The sequence below is a fragment of the Mesoplodon densirostris genome, chromosome 16 (genome assembly GCF_025265405.1).
Source record: "Mesoplodon densirostris isolate mMesDen1 chromosome 16, mMesDen1 primary haplotype, whole genome shotgun sequence".
In the NCBI taxonomy this organism is placed as follows: domain Eukaryota; kingdom Metazoa; phylum Chordata; class Mammalia; order Artiodactyla; family Ziphiidae; genus Mesoplodon; species Mesoplodon densirostris.
Window position 1 is genome coordinate 43,599,857 of NC_082676.1, and position 18,153 is coordinate 43,618,009.

At 43.2% G+C, this 18,153-nt stretch overlaps 1 protein-coding gene and 1 pseudogene across 3 annotated transcripts in view; one reads left to right on the forward strand and one right to left on the reverse strand.

Moving 5' to 3' along the window:
• Nucleotides 1-18,153, reverse strand: part of CRCP (CGRP receptor component) — an 84,288-nt gene that overhangs the window by 64,137 nt on the left and 1,998 nt on the right. The window lies entirely within an intron of this gene.
• Nucleotides 13,792-17,545, forward strand: LOC132476028 (large ribosomal subunit protein uL6-like; annotated as a pseudogene).

Sequence of the window (18,153 nt, forward strand, 5' to 3'; positions counted from 1 at the left end):
GACTGGCTTCCTTGGAGCCCTGGTGGGAGCTGACGGGCTGGGTTAACCCAGTCGGCCCCATCCATCCCCCTTCCTTCCAGTGTCCTCCCTAGGCTGCCCTGCTCACATTGTCCCCTTGCTTAACCCACCCTTCCCCAGACCATCAGGGTCCTGTACCCTCTGAGGGGAATGGTGTATCTGGTGGTAAAGTCAGTCATCTGGCTAGCATGTGATGCCAGGCACTAGGTGAGCTGCATACACAGGTAAAGAAGACGCTTCCTCCACCCTGAAGAGTAATGTACAAATTCCCAGACACTAACCGTGAGGTGAGGGCCACGGACAGGTGGTGCCAGAGGGGCCTGCCCGTGCTGCAGTCAAGGGAGGGATGGTCTCACTGAGGCTGCAAAGAGACCGAGGCCAGGACTAGGACATAGTAAGTATTCCATAACGGTGGTCCCCAGAGCCAGCAGAGATGCAGAGGCCTCGTCTATACAAATCTCACCAAAATCCTGCTAATTAAACATAAATTTTAGACGTTTCTTAACAACAAAGATAAGCAAGCTAAACACAAAGAAGAATGAATAACTCCTCCTGAGCGACTGTGGGAGCAATGAGAAGACTTTGTAAACTAAAGAACCAAAACTCCAGCAGTGGGGACACTACACCAAATTCCCAAAAGGGTGAAAGCTGTGGGTCACACATAGAATCTTCTAGAGTGGTGGTTCTCAGAGTGTGGTTCCTGATTATTATCATCATCATCATCTTCAAACTTGTTTAAAAAATGTTCAGTCCCCACTGAGACCTACTGAATCACATTCTGGGTGGGCCCAGCAGTCTGTGTTAACAGGTCCTTCAGGTGATGCTGACGTGTGCTCAGGTTTGAGAGTCACTGATCTTTAGAACCTTGTTACACAAAGTTGCTGCAGATGAGCAACATCAGCCTCCCTGGGCCCCTACCCTGACCTACTGATTCAGAATCTGCAGCTTAACAAACTCACCAGGTTATTCTTGTGCACATTTAGAGTCAGAAGTGCTGATCTGTAGATAAACAACAAGGACTTATTGTATAGCACAGGGAACTATATGCAGTAACTTGTAATATCCTATAATGGAAAAGACTCTGGGGAAAAAAAATATATACATATATATATGTGTATATATATACACATATATATATAACTGAATCACTCACTTTGCTGTACACCTGAAACTAACACAATATTGTAAATCAACTATACTTCAATTTTTAAAAATAAAAAATTAAAGAAACCCAGAGGGGTCAAACAGAAACAAAAGTGTTAAGAGTAAAAAAAAAAAAAAAAAAAAAAAGTGCTAATCCAGAGAATGCCTAAAATCTAGTCTCCGAAATGAAGGAGGGCCTCAGCCATCCAATAGCAGACAGGATTAAAATAACTAATACATTTAGCACACGGAGAACTGGAATAGAGGGAGGCAGGAAGTTGCTGCGATGCCTCCCTCCATCTCTACCGCCTCCATTGAGGGGGCACACCCCAGTCTAAATGGGGACTCTTTCCAGACAATCCTGTTAAAAGTTCCTCCTTAACTGAATTGCAGTCAGCCTCGCTGGGCTTCCCACTCAGGAGCCTGGCCTGACCAGAAGGAATGGCCTGTCCTATCTCAGGAAGGGCAAGAGTTTGTGCAGCTTTCCTCCCAGACTCTGTCCATACATGACTGAGCTACTCCCCATATCTGCATCTTTCTGTTCTGCTACAGACTGGCTACATACTTTCCTCTTGTCTACTGTGTTTTTAATCTCAGAAGCTGTTTATACCAAAGCTCAGTGTGAACTTGTATTGATTTTCTATTGCTGTAACAAAGTACCACAAACTTCATGGCTTAAAATAACATAAACACTATTTTATAATTCTTGAAGTCAGAAGTCTGAAGTGGGTTTTTAAATTTTTTAAATTTATTTTTGGCTGCGTTGGGTCTTCGTTTCTGCACACAGGCCTTCTCTAGTTGTGGCATGTGGGCTTCTCATTGCGGGGGCTTCTCTTGTTGCGGAGCATGGGATCTAGGCACGCAGGCTTCAGTAGCTGCAGCACACAGGCTCAGTAGTTGTGGCTCGAGGGCTCTAGAGCGCAGACTCAGTAGTTGTGGCACACAGCTTAGTTGCTCCGTGGCATGTGGGATCTTCCCGGACCAGGGCTCAAACCCATGTCCCCTGCACGGGCAGGCGGATTCTTAACCACTGCGCCACTGGGGAAGTCCCTGAAGTGGGTTTTATTGAGACAAAATCAAACCTTAGCAGGGCCATGCTTCTTCCAGAGACTAGAGAAAAATCTGTTTCCTTGTCTGTTCCAGTTTCTAGAGGCCGCGTGCATTCCTTGGCTTACGACCCTTCCTCCATTTTCAAGGCCAGCAATGTAAAATTGTCAAATCTCTCTTTGACCCTCTGCTTCCACTGTCACATCTTTTTTTACATTTATTTTTTATCGATGTGTAGTTGAATTACAATGTGTTAATTACTACTGTACAGCAAAGTGACTCAGTTATACATATATATACATTCTTTCTCTTTTCCATTATGGTTTATCACAGGATACTGAATATAGTTCCCTGTGCTATACAGTAGGGCCTTGTTGTTTATCCATTCCATGTATACCAGTTTGCATGTGCTAATCCCAAACTCCCAGTCCAATCCTCTCCCACCCCCTGCCCCCTTGGCAACCACCAGTCTGTTCTCTATGTCCCTGATTCTATTTCTGTTTCACAGATAGGTTCATTTGCATTGTCACATCTTCTGACTGACCTTTCTGCCTCCCTATAAGGACCCTTGTGATTACACTGGATCCACCTGCATAAACCAAGCTAATCCCGTCTCAATATCCTTAACTGAATCACGTCTGCAAAGTTCCTATTTATCATGATAAAGTAACATAGTTACAAGTTCCAAGGATTATTATTCAGCTTACTACATTCTGTCTGGCTCTCAAAGATTTATGTCCATCCCACATGCAACATACATTCACTTGATCCCAAGGTCCCCCAAAGTCTCAACTCATTACAGCATCAACTCAAGTTCAAAATTTCATCTAAATCTCATCAGCTCAAAAGTCCCATATCTCATCATCTAAAATGGGTATGACTGAGATTCTGGGTATGATCCATCCTGGGGTAAAATTCCTCTCCATCCATGAACCTGTGCTGAGGATTAAATGAGTTCACACACAAAAATTCAAGAAATAAATTAGCTACTCACTTTCTAAAGTAAAATGCTGGTTTAGGTACAGTATAACAGTTACAGACATTTCAACTTAAAAAGGAAGAAAATGGGAATTCCCTGGCAGTCCAGTGGTTAAGACTCGGCACTTTCACTACCATGGGCCTGGTTTTGATCCCTGGTTGGGGAACTAAGATCCCACAAGTTGTGTGGTGTGGCCAAAAAATATAAATAAACAAACAAACAAATAAATAAAAGGAAGAAAATGGATAACACTATATTGTAAATCAACTATACTTCAATTAAAAAAAAAAAAGGAAGAAAATGGAAAGAGAAAAGGAGTCACTGGTTCCAAGCAATTTTGAAATCCAGCCTAGCAAACTCCATTAGGTTTCAAGGCCTGGAAATAATCCTCCATGGCTCTCAGCTCTACCCTCTGCACCTGCACCTCTGGACCTGCACCTCCGTCCTCACAGTCACCACTCCTTTTTCTTGAAGGGTAGCACATGTTTGTAGCTGAGTAACATATAAGCATATTAGCATATTTCCTAATATTTTGAGAGAGCTTTTAGAGCTTTCTTTAATTTCCCCCTCTCTTGTTCCTTTTAGTCCTTGCTGGCAGAGTTTTTGCTGATATAACATCCTAAAGAACTTTGTGGGACTCCTGTGTATGTCACAGGACACTTCACTGGACAAGAGAGTCCTCTTTCTTAGATAATCCCATCTCTATTCCTGGCTTCTGCTGAAATATCTGGAGGGATCCATGAGCCATGTGCCTAATCTCTTAAAGAGCACTCTTAACAGGATACTCTGGCCTTCTGATCCTTTCCAGGCAGTAGCAAAAGTTTGTTCAACCACACCCTAGGCTTTCTCTCTAAAGCATGTTTTCCTAACAGTGAATCTCCTAATTTTAGCCTCTTTTGCAATCTAGAGAGGCTGAGAATTTCCCAAATCATCAAGTCCTGGTTTCTTCTTGCTTACCAGTTCTTACCTCAATTTACGTCTTTATTCTTGCATTTTATACTCAAAGCTGCAAGGGATGCTGAGGAAGCAAGTACCTGGCAAAAGGGAATGAGGTGGTCTTATTGGCTCTTATACTAATCTTTAAACATCCCTTGGGGATTGGGGCAGGGCCCACTTCACTGCTCCTGTTGTCTTCTGAACAATATATTAGGGTCCATAACTAAGGAAGAAGGGAGAGGAGCAATGACTGTTCATTTAGCAGCCAATGGAGTCCAGAGTGGGTGATTACTGTCCTGTTGAAGCACCAAGATTGCACTGACATGTTCAGCAATCACAAAGTTGGTAGACTTCACAGGACCGGGGTCCGGTGTGAAGAGCCCTTCATACAGGGACACAGGGCACGGCTGGAAAGGCAGCCACCCCCTTGCCCATCACGTACCACACATTTGTGGGGAACCTGTGCTAGATCATTCGTAGACGACCTGCTTCTGGGCCAGGGTTTTGTACATAGCAGAGCAGCTCCCTTGCCGCCAAACTTTTTTTTTTTTTTAACACGTGATTTTTTCTTTTTTTTTTTAAAATAAATTTATTTATTTATTTTATTTTAAAATTTTTGGCTGCGTTGGGTCTTCGTTGCTGCACACGGGCTTTCTCTAGTTGTGGTGAGCGGTGGCTACTCTTTGTTGTGGTGCATGGGGCTTCTCATTGCGGTGGCTTCTCTTGTTGCCAAGCACGGGCTCTAGGCGCACAGGCTTCAGTAGTTGTGGCTCACGGGCTCTAGAGCATAGGCTCAGTAGTTGTGGCACACTGGCTTATTTGCTCCGTGGCATGTGGGATCTTCCCGGACCAGGGATCAAACCCATGTCCCCTGCATTGGCAGGCGGATTCTTAACCACTGCGAAATATCTTTTTGAACTATAGTGTTGTCTGGGTATATGCCCAGGAGTGGGATTGCTGGATCATATGGTAATTCTATTTTTAGTTTTCTGAGGAAACTCTACACTGTTTTCGGTAGTGGCTGCACCAACTTACATTCCCACCAACAGTGTAGGAGGGTTTCCTTTTCTCATACCCTCTCCAGCATTTGTTATTTTATAACAGCTCTATTGAGCCATAATTCACATGCCATAAAACACAACATTTTAAAGTGTTCAGTTTAACGGTTTTTAGTATGTTCACAGAGTTGTGCAATCATTACCACAATCAATTTGAGAACATTTCATCATGCTAAAAAGAAGTCCACACGAAACTTGCCCTTCAAAGGAAGCGAAAAGGGCTTCCCTGGTGGCGCAGTGGTTGAGAGTCTGCCTGCCGATGCGGGGGACGCGGGTTCGTGCCCTGGTCCAGGAGGATCCTGCATGCCGCGGAGTGGCTGGGCCCGTGAGCCATGGCCGCTGAGCCTGCGCATCTGGAGCCTGGGCTCCCCAACAGGAGAGGCCACAACGGTGAGAGGCCCGTGTACCGCAAAAAAAAAAAAAAAAAAAACAAAGGAAGTGAAAAGAAACACAAAACAGGTATGTGTAAATCATATACCTGATATGGGTCTCATACACAGAATATAAAAAGAACCTTTAAAACTCAATAATAGAAAAGACAAATAACCCAATTAAAAATGGACAAAATATCTGAATAGGCATTTCTCCAAAGAAGATATATAAATGGCCAATAAGCACATAAAAATATGTTCAATATCATTAGTCATTAGGGAACAGCAAAGCAAAGCCAAAATGAGAAATTACTTTATACCCACTAGGATGTGAGTTAATTTTTGTATATAGTGTGAGGAAAGGTCTCAACTTCATATCTTCTCCATGTGGAAATGCATTTGTCTCATTACCATTTGTAGAGATGACTGTATCCAATTGAATTGTATTAGCACCCCTGTCAAAATTCAACTGACCAGGAACTCCCTGGCAGTCCAGTGATTAGGACTGGGCACTTTCACTGCCAGGGCCGGGTTTGATCCCTGGTCGGGGTTCTAAGATCCCGAAACCTGTGTGGCATGGCCAAAAAAAAAAAAAAAAATCAACTGACCAATGTAAGTGAATTGTATGGTATGTGAATTATACCTCAGTAAAGTTGATACCCTTCCCCAAAATTGATTATTCTTTTATTTTTAACAAATAAGCGTTTTCTACATGTGCCAGGTGCTGTGCTGAAGGCACACTAGTCTATTAAAATATTTGTGGGATTTAACTTCTTCCCATTCTTGAAAACTTAATGGTCCTTCCAGCCTACCCTGGCTCAGCAGCAGCTACCACATTGCCCACAGTAATTCTGAAAAATCATCAGCTTGTTCTCAGTTACCCTGATCTCTTACGAACTCCTGCGGCCATCTGAATGTACAAGGTTGGGCTTATAAGCTCAGCCAAACATTTAGTTTTTCACTTATTCTTGCTCAACTTTTCCTGCCCTCTCCTGAGGGGAGCTAATCCAAAGATTTCACACCTTCTTCAAGCTCCCAACCTGATCCAAACATCTTCCCCAAACCCCCGGAAACTACTAATCTACTTCCTGTCTCTGTGGACTTGTCTACTTAACTTTCATATAAATGGAATCACATAGTATATGGCCTTTCGTGCCTGGCTTCTTTCACTTCATTCATCCATGTTGTAGCATGTATCAGAACTCCACTCCTCTTTATGGCTGAATAATACTCCATTGCATGGATATACCACATTCATGAGTTGATGGAAATTTGAATTGTTTATACTTTTTGGCTATTATGAATAGTGCTGCTAAGAACATTCAAGTACAAGTTAACAAAAAACCTCTTAATAACAAAATCCCCTTCAGTCCTTCCCCTACTTGACCTCTCTGAGGTTCCTGACACTGCTGACCATTCCTTCAAGAAATCTTTTCTTTAAAAAAAAAAAAGTACAATATGCCACAGTTTTAAAACTAACAACATTAAAAGGATTATATATCATGACCGAGTGGAACTTTCCCCTAGAATGCAAGAATGGTTCAACATACAAAAATCAGTCAGTGTACTATACCACATTAACAGAATGAAGGGGAAAGAAAACCACATGAATATCTCAATTGATGCAGAAAAAGCATTTGTCAAAATTCAACACCCTTTCATGATAAAAATACTCAACAGACTAGGAATAGAAGGAAACTAACTCAATATAATAAAAGCCGTATATGAAAACATATACACAGCAAACATCATACTCAATGGTGAAAGAAAGTTTTTCCTCTAAGATAAAGAACAAGATAAGGATGGCTCACTCTTGCCACTTTTATTCAACATAGTACTGGAAGTCCTAACCAGAGCAATCAGGCAAGAAAAAAAGAAAAGTCATTCAAATTGGAAAAGAAGAAATAAAATTATCTCTGTTCACAGATGTTATGATCGTATATGTGGAAAACACTAAAGATTCCACAAAAAATCTGTTAAACCTTATAAACAAATTCAGCAAAGTAGCAACCTACAAAGCAACACACAAAAATTCAGTTGCGTTTCTATATACTAACAATGAACAATCCAGAAAGGAAATTAAGAAAATAATTCCATTTATAATAGCACCAAAGAGAATAAAATATTTAAGAATTAACCAAAGAGGCAAAAGATTTATACCATTAAAACTATCAAACATTGCTGAAAGAAATTAAAGACATAAATAAATGAAAAGACATCCCATGTTTGTGGACTCTAAGTGATCTATAGGTTTGATGCAATCTTTCTCAAAATCCCAATGACATATTTAACAGAAATAGAAAATCCCATCGTAAAATTCATAATGGAATCCCATGGGACCCTGAATAGCCAAGCAATCCTGAAAAAGATGAACAAAGTTGGAGGTCTCAAGCCTTTTGATTTCAAAACTTCCTACAAATCTACAGTAATCAAAACAGTGTGTTGAAAGATCACTGGCATAAAGACAGACATATGGACAATGAATAGAGTCCAGAAATAAACACTTGCAAATATAGTCCAGTGACTTTCAACAAGGGTGTCAAGACCACTCAATGGGCAAAAGACAGTCTTCAATAAATGGTGCTGGGAAAACTGGATATCCATATGCAAAAGAATGAAGTTGGACCCTTACCTAACACTTTATACAAAAATGAACTAGGGACTTCCCTGGTGGCACAGTGGATAAGACTCCGTGCTCCCAATGCAGGGGGCCCGGGTTCAATCCCTTGTCAGGGAACTAGATCCCACATGCTGTAAGTAAGGAACGGGTGAGTCGCAATTAAGGAGCCCTGGAGCTGCAATTAAGGAGCCCACCTGCCACAACTAAGACCTGGTGCAACCAAATAAATAAATAAATATTTTTAAAAAAATGAACTAAAATTGATCCATGACCTAAATGTAAAATCTAAAACTATAAAACTCTTAGAAGAAAACGTAGGGGAAAACTGCATTACGTTGGATTTAGCAATGATTTCTTGGATATGACACCAAAGGCACAGGCAACAAAGGAAAAAATAGATTTGCACTCGATGAAGTTTTAAGAATTTTGTGCATCAACAGGCATAGCAAAAGAGTAAAAAGGCAACCCACAGAGAAAATATGGGAGAAAATATTTGCAAATCATATATCTGATGAGTTAATATCCAGAATATACTAAGAACTCCTACAACTCAACCACAATTAAAACAAACAAACAGGGCCTCCCTGGTGGCGCAGTGGTTAAGAGTCCGCCTGCCGATGCAGGGGATACGGGTTCGTGCCCCGGTCTGGGAGGATCCCATATGCCGCGGAGCGGCTGGGCCCGTGAGCCATGGCCGCTGGGCCTGCGCATCCGGAGCCTGTGCTCCGCAACGGGAGAGGCCACAACAGTGAGAGGCCCACATACCGCAAAAAGAAAAAAAACAAACAAACAAACAAACAACTTGATTCAAAAATGGGCAAAGGGGACTTCCCTGGTGGTCCAGTGGCTAAGAATCCGCCTTCCAATGCAGGGGATGCAGGTTTGATCCCTGGTTGGGGAACTAAGATCCCACGTGCCGCAGGGCAACTAAGCCCTCACGCCACAAATAGAGAGAAGCCTGCATGTGATGTAGAGCCCACACACCACAACAAAGACCCGACACAGCCAAAAAAAAAAAAAAAGCCAAAATACATTAAAAAAAAAATGGGCAAAGGAGTTGAATAGATATTTTTACAAAGACATACAGATTGCCAATAAGCACATGAAAAGATGCTCACCATCACTAATCAATAGAGAAATGTAAATCAAAACTACAGTGAGATACCACATCACACCCATTAGGATGGCTACTATCAAAAAACAGAAAACAGCAAGTGTTGGCAAGGATGTAGAGAAATTGGAGCCCTTGTACACTGCTGGTGGGAAGATATAAGGACACTAGTCAGGCTTCCCTGGTGGTGCAGTGGTTAAGAATCTACCTGCCAATGCAGGGGACACGGGTTCAAGCACTGGTCGGGGAAGATCCCACATGTCGCAGAGCAACTAAGCCCATGTGCCACAACTACTGAGCCTGTGCTCTAGAGCCTGCAAGCCACAACTACTGAGCCTGTGAGCCACAACTACTGAAGCCTGTGCGCCTAGGGCTCGTCCTCCGCAACAAGAGAAGCCACCGCAATGAGAAGCCCACGCACTGCAACAAAGAGTAGCCCCCGCTCGCCGCAACTAGAGAAAGCCCGCGTGCAGCAACCAAGACCCAATGCAGCCAAAAAAAAAAAACAAAACAAAAGTTGGTTCTTTGAAAAGCTCGACAATATTAACAAAGTTTTAGCTAGACTTTCTTAGTCTGGTCAGGCTGCTATAACAAAATACCACAGACTGGGTAGCTTATAAACAATGGAAACTTATTTCTCACAGTTTTAGAGACTGGAAGTCCAAGATCAAAGTGCCACCATGACTAGGTGAGGGGCCTCCTCTAGGTCGCAGACTCTCATTATCTCATGTGTAAGGAGCCAGGGATTTCTCTGGAACCTCTTTTATAAGGGCACATACCCCATTCGTGAGGGCTTTGCCCTTATGACTTAATCACCTCCCAAAGGCCCCCAACCCCTAATACCACCACATTCAGCATTAGAATTTAATAGACGAGTTTTGAGTGGACATAACATTCATAATATACCACATACTTAGAAAGGAAAAAGAGAAAGCTGCAAATAACTGAAATCAGAAGTGAAAATGGGGGGCTTCCCTGGTGGCGCAGTGGTTGAGAATTCGCCTGCCACTGCAGGGGACACGGGTTCGAGCCCTGGTCCGGGAAGATCCCACATGCCGTGGAGCAACTAAGCCCATGCACCACAACTACTGAGCCTGCGCTCTAGAGCCCACGAGCCACAACTACTGAAGCCCAGGCACCTAGACCCCATGCTCTACAACAAGAGAAGCCACTGCAATAAGAAGGCTGAGCACCACAATGAAGAGTAGCACCCAGTCACCACAACTAGAGAAAAGCCTGCGCCCAGCAAGGATGACCCAACGCAGTCATTAAATAAATAAATAAATAAATAAATAAATAAATAAGTAAGTAAATAAATAAAATACAGCTAAGAACATAGTCATTAAAAAAAAGTGAAAATGGGGACATTATTACTGAGCTTTTTGAGATAAAAAGGGTTTATAAGAGAATATTCTGAACAATTGCACACCAACAAATTAGAAACCTAGAAGAAATGGACGAATTCCTTGAAACACAAAAATTACCTAAACCAACTCGAGAAGAAACAGAAAATCCCAACAGGCCTATAACAAGAGATTGAATCAGTAATCAAAAACCTCCCAACAAAGAAAAGTCCTAGACCAGATGGCTTCACAGGTGAATTCTACCAAACATTTAAAGAAAAGTTAACACTAATTGTTCTTTTTTGTGTGTGTGTGGTATGCGGGCCTCTCACTGTTGTGGCCTCTCCCGTTGCGGAGCACAGGCTTCGGACACGCAGGCTCAGCGGCCATGGCTCACGGACCCAGCCGCTCCGTGGCATGTGGGATCTTTCTGGACCAGGGCACGAACCCGTGTCCCGTGCATCGGCAGGCGGGCTCCCAACCACTGCGCCACCAGGGAAGCCCAACACTAACTGTTCTTAAGCTCTTCCAAAAAACTGAAGAAGAAGGAGCAGTCCCCAGCTCATCCTATGAGGCCAGCATTACCCTAATGCCAAAGCCAGACAATGACATCACAAGAAAATAAGATTACAGACCAATTTCCCACATGAATATAGATGCAAAAATCCTCAATAAGATATCAAGCAAATTGAATCCAATAACATATTTAAAGAATTATTCACCACGACCAAGTAGGATTTGTCCCAGGGATTCCAGGGTGGTTAAACATAAGAAAATCTGGAAATTCCCTGGCAGTCCATTGGTTAGGACTCCGTACTCCCACTGCCGAAGGCCCGGGTTCAATCTCTGGTCAGGGAACTAAAATCCCACAATCTGCGCAGCGCAGCCAAGAAAAAAAAAAGAAAGAAAGAAAAAGGAAATTCAATCAGTGTAACATATCACATTAGCAGAATGAAGGAAACAAAACTGCATAACTATCTCAAACGGTGTGGAAGAGGCATTTCACAAATCCAACATCTTTCTATGATAAAAACTCTCAGAAAAGTAGGAATAAAGAGAATATTTCTCAACATGATGAAGGCTATTTATGAAAAACCCACAGCTAACATCATATTGAAAGACGGAAAGCTTTCCCCTTAAGATCAGGAACATGACAAGGATGCCTGCTTTCACTGTTGTTATTCAACACTGTACTGAAGGTTCTAGCCAGAGCAAATACAGTTGACCCTTGAACAATGCGGAGGTTAGGGACACCAACCGTCTGACCCGTCAAAAACCCACACGTATAACTTTATAGTTGGCCCTCTGTTTCAGCGGTTCTGAATCTGCTTGTTAACATTTTATCTCTTTTTTTGTGTGTGTTTTGCCCCTCGCACGCTCTCACTACAAGCCAGGTCTCCATTTGGCACTGGACCTTTGTTTCTGTCATCCCTCTACTCCAGCTCAGCCAGAACAATTCCTTCCCCACCCCACCCCCGGCTCACTTGAGATTGTCCAAGTAGAATCTGGATTTTGAGGTCTCCCGAGCCATCCTCCTCCTTAGAGTATCTACTTCACACCACGAGTTGGCACTGCAACAGGTGCTCACTTTCTTTTTTTCAGGATCTTAGTTCCCCAACCAGGGATCGAACCCACGCCCCCTGCAGTGGAAGTTCATAGTCCTGACCACTGGACTGCCAGGGAAGTCCACAGGCGCTCACTTTCAGGTCTTGTCCTAGAGTCATATGATTCCTGCCCAATATTTGAGACAAAGGACTGTCATTTTTGCTGGGTAAAGGGACTATGGTGGAAGCAGGGACTTGGTTGACCTTCCCTAAAGGTGAAGTCAGAAGGAGAGGATCAGTTTGATGAGTTCCCTCCTGAGGGTCAGCACCCAAGCAGAGCTTCCATGTACCGCCTTAGGAGATGTCCGTCCTGTGGCTGACCTTGAAGGACACCCCACCCGCTGAAGTACGCTGGGGCCCCCTAGGCAGGCTTGAGAGCTGGTTGGGCCTGTTGGCAACTGCCTCGTCTTCAGCCCTTGCTCTGATAGTGCTCCCTCCTCCAGGCAATGGGACTTTTACCTCTTCTCCACTCTTGTCTCTCTGCATGTCCGCCTCTAAGGTGTCCTTGAGAGCAGGCAGCTCTGTAGTCTGCACATGGGGGAGGAGAAGCAGCCCTGGCCCACCTTCCAGCCTTTGCACCACAAAGGTGGGCTCAGACCCCATAGCAGGCAGGGCCTGGAGATCGGGGGTCTGGATGATGAGAACCTCAATAAAAATTCAAAACGTCCCAAATTCCCTGGGTTGTTATTTGTCCTTCTTTTCATTTTGTTTCCCCTAGAATGATCTCTTAAAAAAGAGTCTCTGGGCTTTCCTTCAGAGAAGGGAGGAGAAAATATAACTTACGAGTTTGCTGCAATGTTCTGCTAATCTTGAAAAACGTGTAAAATCACAGAGCTGAAAGCACTGTTTCTGATGAATTCTGGTATAAAGCAGAATTACAGTGTAAACACATTTAATTTAAAAACATTAAGAGGCAAAAGATCACATATTACATAATTTACATAAAACATCCAGACTAGCCAAATCTGTGGAGACAAAAAATAGATTAGTGGTGGCTTAGGGCTGGGTGGGAGGGATAGAAGGATAGATAACTAAAAGGCACAGGGTTTCTTTTTGAGGTGATGAAAATATTCCGAAATTGATCATAATGATGGTCATACATATACATGAATATACTCAAAATCATTCAATTGTACACTTTAAATGGATGAATTATATGATATGTGAATTATATCTCAATAACACCGTTTAAACCAACATTGTAAATCAACTATACCCCAAGAAAAAATTTTTTAAATCTGTTTAAAAAATAAACCTTAAGGGGACTTCCCTGGTGGCCCAGTGGGTAAGACTCTGCACTCCCAATGCAGGGGGCCGGGAGGTTCGATCCCTGGTCGGGGAACTAGATCCCACATGCACGCTGCAACTAAGAGTCTGCATGCCACAACTAAAGAGTCCACATGCCACAACTAAAGATCCCGAGTGCAGCAACTAAAGAGTCCGCATGCCGCAACGAAGACGTGGTGCAGCCAAAATAAATAAATTCATTCATTCATTCATTTAAAAAAACAAAATCAAAAAAATACTTTAAGATGCTCTCTTTGCTGAATCCACCATGAGAATGAAGACTATTTTCAGCAAGCAGACTGTTGACATTCCAGAAAATGTCAACAGCACTGTGGAAGGACACACAATTATTGTGAAGGGCCCCAGAGGAATCCTGCAGAGGGACTACATCAGTATAGAACTCAGCCTCCTTGGAAAGAATAGGAAGGGACTCCAGGTTGACAAACAGTGGAGAAGAGAAAGGAACTGGCTCCAGTTCATGCAGTCCCAAGTCCAATACAACACATGATCAAGGGTGTTCCACTGGGCTTCCATTACAAGAGTACGTCTGTGTATGCTCACTTCCCCACCCATGTCTTTATTCAGGAGAGCAGGTCTCTTGTTGATACTGGAAATTTCTTAGATGAAAAATCTGCAGGGCTCATATGAGGCCAGGCATTGCTTATTCAGTATCTCCAGCCCAGGAAGTGATTTGCACTGACCTTGCATCAAATTCAGCTGCTTTGATTCAGCAAGCCACACAGTTAAAAATAAGGGTATCAGGGCTTCCCTGGTGGCACAGTGGTTGAAAGTCCGCCTGCCGATGCAGGGGACACGGGTTCGTGCCCCGGTCTGGGAAAATCCCACATGCCACGGAGCGGCTGGGCCCGTGAGCCATGGCCGCTGAGCCTGCGCGTCCGGAGCCTGTGCTCCATAACAGGAGAGGCCACGACAGTGAGAGGCCCGCGTACTGCAAAAAAAAAAAAAAAAAAAAAAAAAAAAAGGATGGGCCTGAGCTACATTTGTCAGCACGGCTAGAGCTGGGCAAGGCACACGTCTGGCTATGCCGGCATTCTGGAAAGGAAATGGGCACAGCTGTTTCAGATTGTGAGAAGTGTCAGGGGTGGATCAGGGAGAGGTGAGAAGGTGATGGGAGAGGTGCTAACTTCTATTAGGTGTATCTCTCTTTTTTTTTTTTTTGGCTGTGCTGCCGGCTTGTGGGATCTTAGTTCCCCCGACCAGGGATCGAACCTGCCCCCTCAGCAGTGAAAGTGAGGAGTCCTAATCACTGGACCGCCAGGGAATCCCCTACCAGGTGTATCAGAGAAGAACATTACATGCCCCTTATTCCTCTGGCTTAGAATTCTCTTTTGCCTTTTTCCTTTCCATTGGGTGGGTTTGGAGCTCCCTGGAACTTTCTTTTCTCTAGGTGCTAATGGAAAGCTGGTATTGAGTTTTGAGAATGTTGGAAGAGAAAAGGAATTTCAGGAATTTCCTGTTTCCAAGCAGCAGAGGGTAGACACCATTCCAGGTCATAAAATTGGTTCAAAGACTCTTATCTGAATAAAGTATGGAATTGGGAATAGTTATGAAAGTTCTGCCCAGAACCGAAACTTGTTCTATTTTGTTACTAAAAACTGTCCTTGGGAATGACATATTGACATGTGCAATAACGTGGAAAATCTCAAAAACATTATACTGAATGAAAGAAACCAGACACAGAAAAGCACCCTGTATCATTCTGTTTATGTGGAGCTCTAGAAAAGCCCAGTCTACTCTATGGTGACACAATGTGGGTCAGTAGTTGCCTGGGGTCAGGGGTGGAGGCAAGACAGACTGGAAAGGGTCAGGAGGGAGCTCCCTGGAGTAATGGAACTGTTCTGTATTTTGATAGTGCTGGTAGGTACTCAGGTGTAGACATCTCTCAAGCCTTATCAAACTGTACAGTTAGAATGCGCGTGCACTTCATTATTTGTAAACTATACGTCAAGAGAGTTTGTTCTAAACAATTAAAAAAAAAAGTCCTTGGAAGTATTTCTACAAGGTGGGGAAGGGTCTTTTTAAGACACTCAGACTTATTTTCAGATCTTGTAAAAATAACCTTTAACTTCTAAAATATTTGTTATTCCAGGGAATTCCCTGGCAGTCCAGTGGTTAGGACGCCGTGCTTTCACTGCTGTGGGCCTGAGTTCCATCCCTGGTCGGGGAATTAAGATCCTGCAAGCCACGTGGCATGGCCAAAAATTCTAAAAAAAGAAAAAAAAATTGTTATTCTAATTGGTTGTTATACTTGATAATTGTTGTCCTGGTATTGATATTAAAATAGCAATCAATATATCAAGTGACATCTTTGTATTACTAAAAGATACACACACACACACACACTCACATTCTCTCTAAGGATGAAAACTGGCAGTTCCCTTTTCTCTATATATGTATGAATATGTAATAAAACCCATGACTCTGTCAATCCCTTGTTCAAACATGAGTTTGAACGTCTTTTAGAGGCCATATAGCAGAATGACCAAGAGCACAAATCTCTAACCAGGTTCAAACTCTACCTCTGCCCTTTACTTAACTTTTCTCAGTCACTGTATTAGTAACATGGGAATAATAATAGTACCTACTTCATGTTGTTAGAAGTGAATGAGTTAATACATGTAAAACACCCAGATAAGTATCTGGCTCTATAGTGTATAAGTCTGGACAGGCTAGTTATGCTGTAATAGCAAACCCCACAATCTTAGTTGTTTGAAACAATAAAGGTGTTTTTTTTTTTTACCATTTTATAATTTATTTGATTAGAAATTGCCAGATTCATGATGCACACTTCTCAAATAAAATTAGATTATAATCATTAGCATGATTCTAAACATGCTAATTTATAGATAAAGTAATGCTAAAGTTAAGACAAATTTGAGACATATCATTGAGAAGAAATAGGAAAGGATTTTGAATTTATAAAAGCACAAGTTCTACCCCGAATTTTGCTACAGGTTTTTCTCTGATCTTGGCAAGTCACTAGCTCCATTTGTCTTAGTGTTCCCATCTGTAAAATTGTGGTCATGATCCTTGACACTGCCTTTCTTAAAAGAGAATGTTATGAGGATGAATAAGGTAATGCCTTGTGGTAGAAATAATAAAGGTTTATTTCCCACTCATGCCACACATCCATCACAGGTTGGAAGGGAAGCACTGATCACCCTCAGTCACTCAGGAATTCAGGCTGATGGAAGCTCAATTTGGACACATGCTTCCATGATCACCAAGGCAGGAAAAAGGGATGTGGCAGATCAGCACTGGCTTTTAAATTTCTGCTATCAAAATCTCATTTGGCAAAAATACCATATGGTCACACCTAACTTCAAAGGGGCAAGGACCATGTGTCTAGAAAGACGGAGGACCAGAAAAATGTTTGGTGAAAAGCACTAACGACTACCATTGTTAACTTTTTTTTTTTTTTGGCTGCACCTTGTGACATGTGGGATCTTAGTTCCCCCAACCAGTGGAAGCGTAGAGTCCTAAACACTGGGCCACCAGCGAAGTCCCAACCACTGGACCACCAGTGAAGTCCCATGGTTAACTATTATAATTGAATTTTAAAGTAGGCAGAGGAGGAGAACTCAATGAGGAGGTGACATTTAAGCCAATGCCTGAATCACAAAAAAGGGGAAACTATGAGAGCATTGTGTGCAAAGTCCCTAAAGCAGGAATGGGCTTGAAGCATTTGAGGAACAGGAAAATGGCTCAAGTGTTTGCAAAATGGTGAATAAGAGTGAGAGCTGGCAAGGCTGGGTCACACGGGCCCTTGAAGGCCACGGTAAGGAGTCTGAATTTTACTCCAAAGTGTACTGGGAAGCCACTGTTTAACCAGATAACATGGTATAATTTTTATAAAGACCACTCACTCTGCTTGCTCTGGTGGGATGGGCAAGTGTGGAGGAAGGGAAATCAGTGAAGAGGCAACAATCCAGGTGACAGATGCCTGTGGTGTGGACCATACTGGTCTGGGCCAGTATGATGTTGTGTGGAATGCCTGGTCCCTGTAGACTATACTGACAGAGGATAAAGAGAGCGTAGGCCTAGGGCTAGACAGTGAATGTCTACCACTGCCCCATATAATTACGACCTGCTTTTGATCCTGTCTTGTTGCTGAGGATTGAAAAGAACACATTTACCACATCATTAGCCACATATCAAGTGCCAGAGGCTGTGTTGATGTATTCTAGCAAAGAAACAGCTTCTGAGGGGCTTCCCTGGTGGCACAGTGGTTAAGAATTCACCTGCCAACGCAGAGGACACTGGTTTGAGCCCTATGCTCCATGCTTCATCCCCTGTACTCATAATGTGGGGTGTCTTGGGGCTAATGTTTTTTTTTGTTTGTTTGGTTTTTGGGTTTTTTTTTTGTGGTACGTGGGCCTCTCACTGCTGTGGCCTCTCCCGTTGCGGAGCACAGGCTCCGGACGCGCAGGCTCAGCGGCCACGGCTCACGGGCCCAGCCGCTCCGCGGCATGTGGAATCTTCCCGGACTGGGGCACGAACCCGTGTCCCCTGCATCGGCAGGCGGACTCCCAACCACTGCGCCACCAGGGAAGCCCGGGGCTAATGTTTGAATCTGTTCTCCATCCGCACTCATTTCTTTGGTGACCTCATCCAT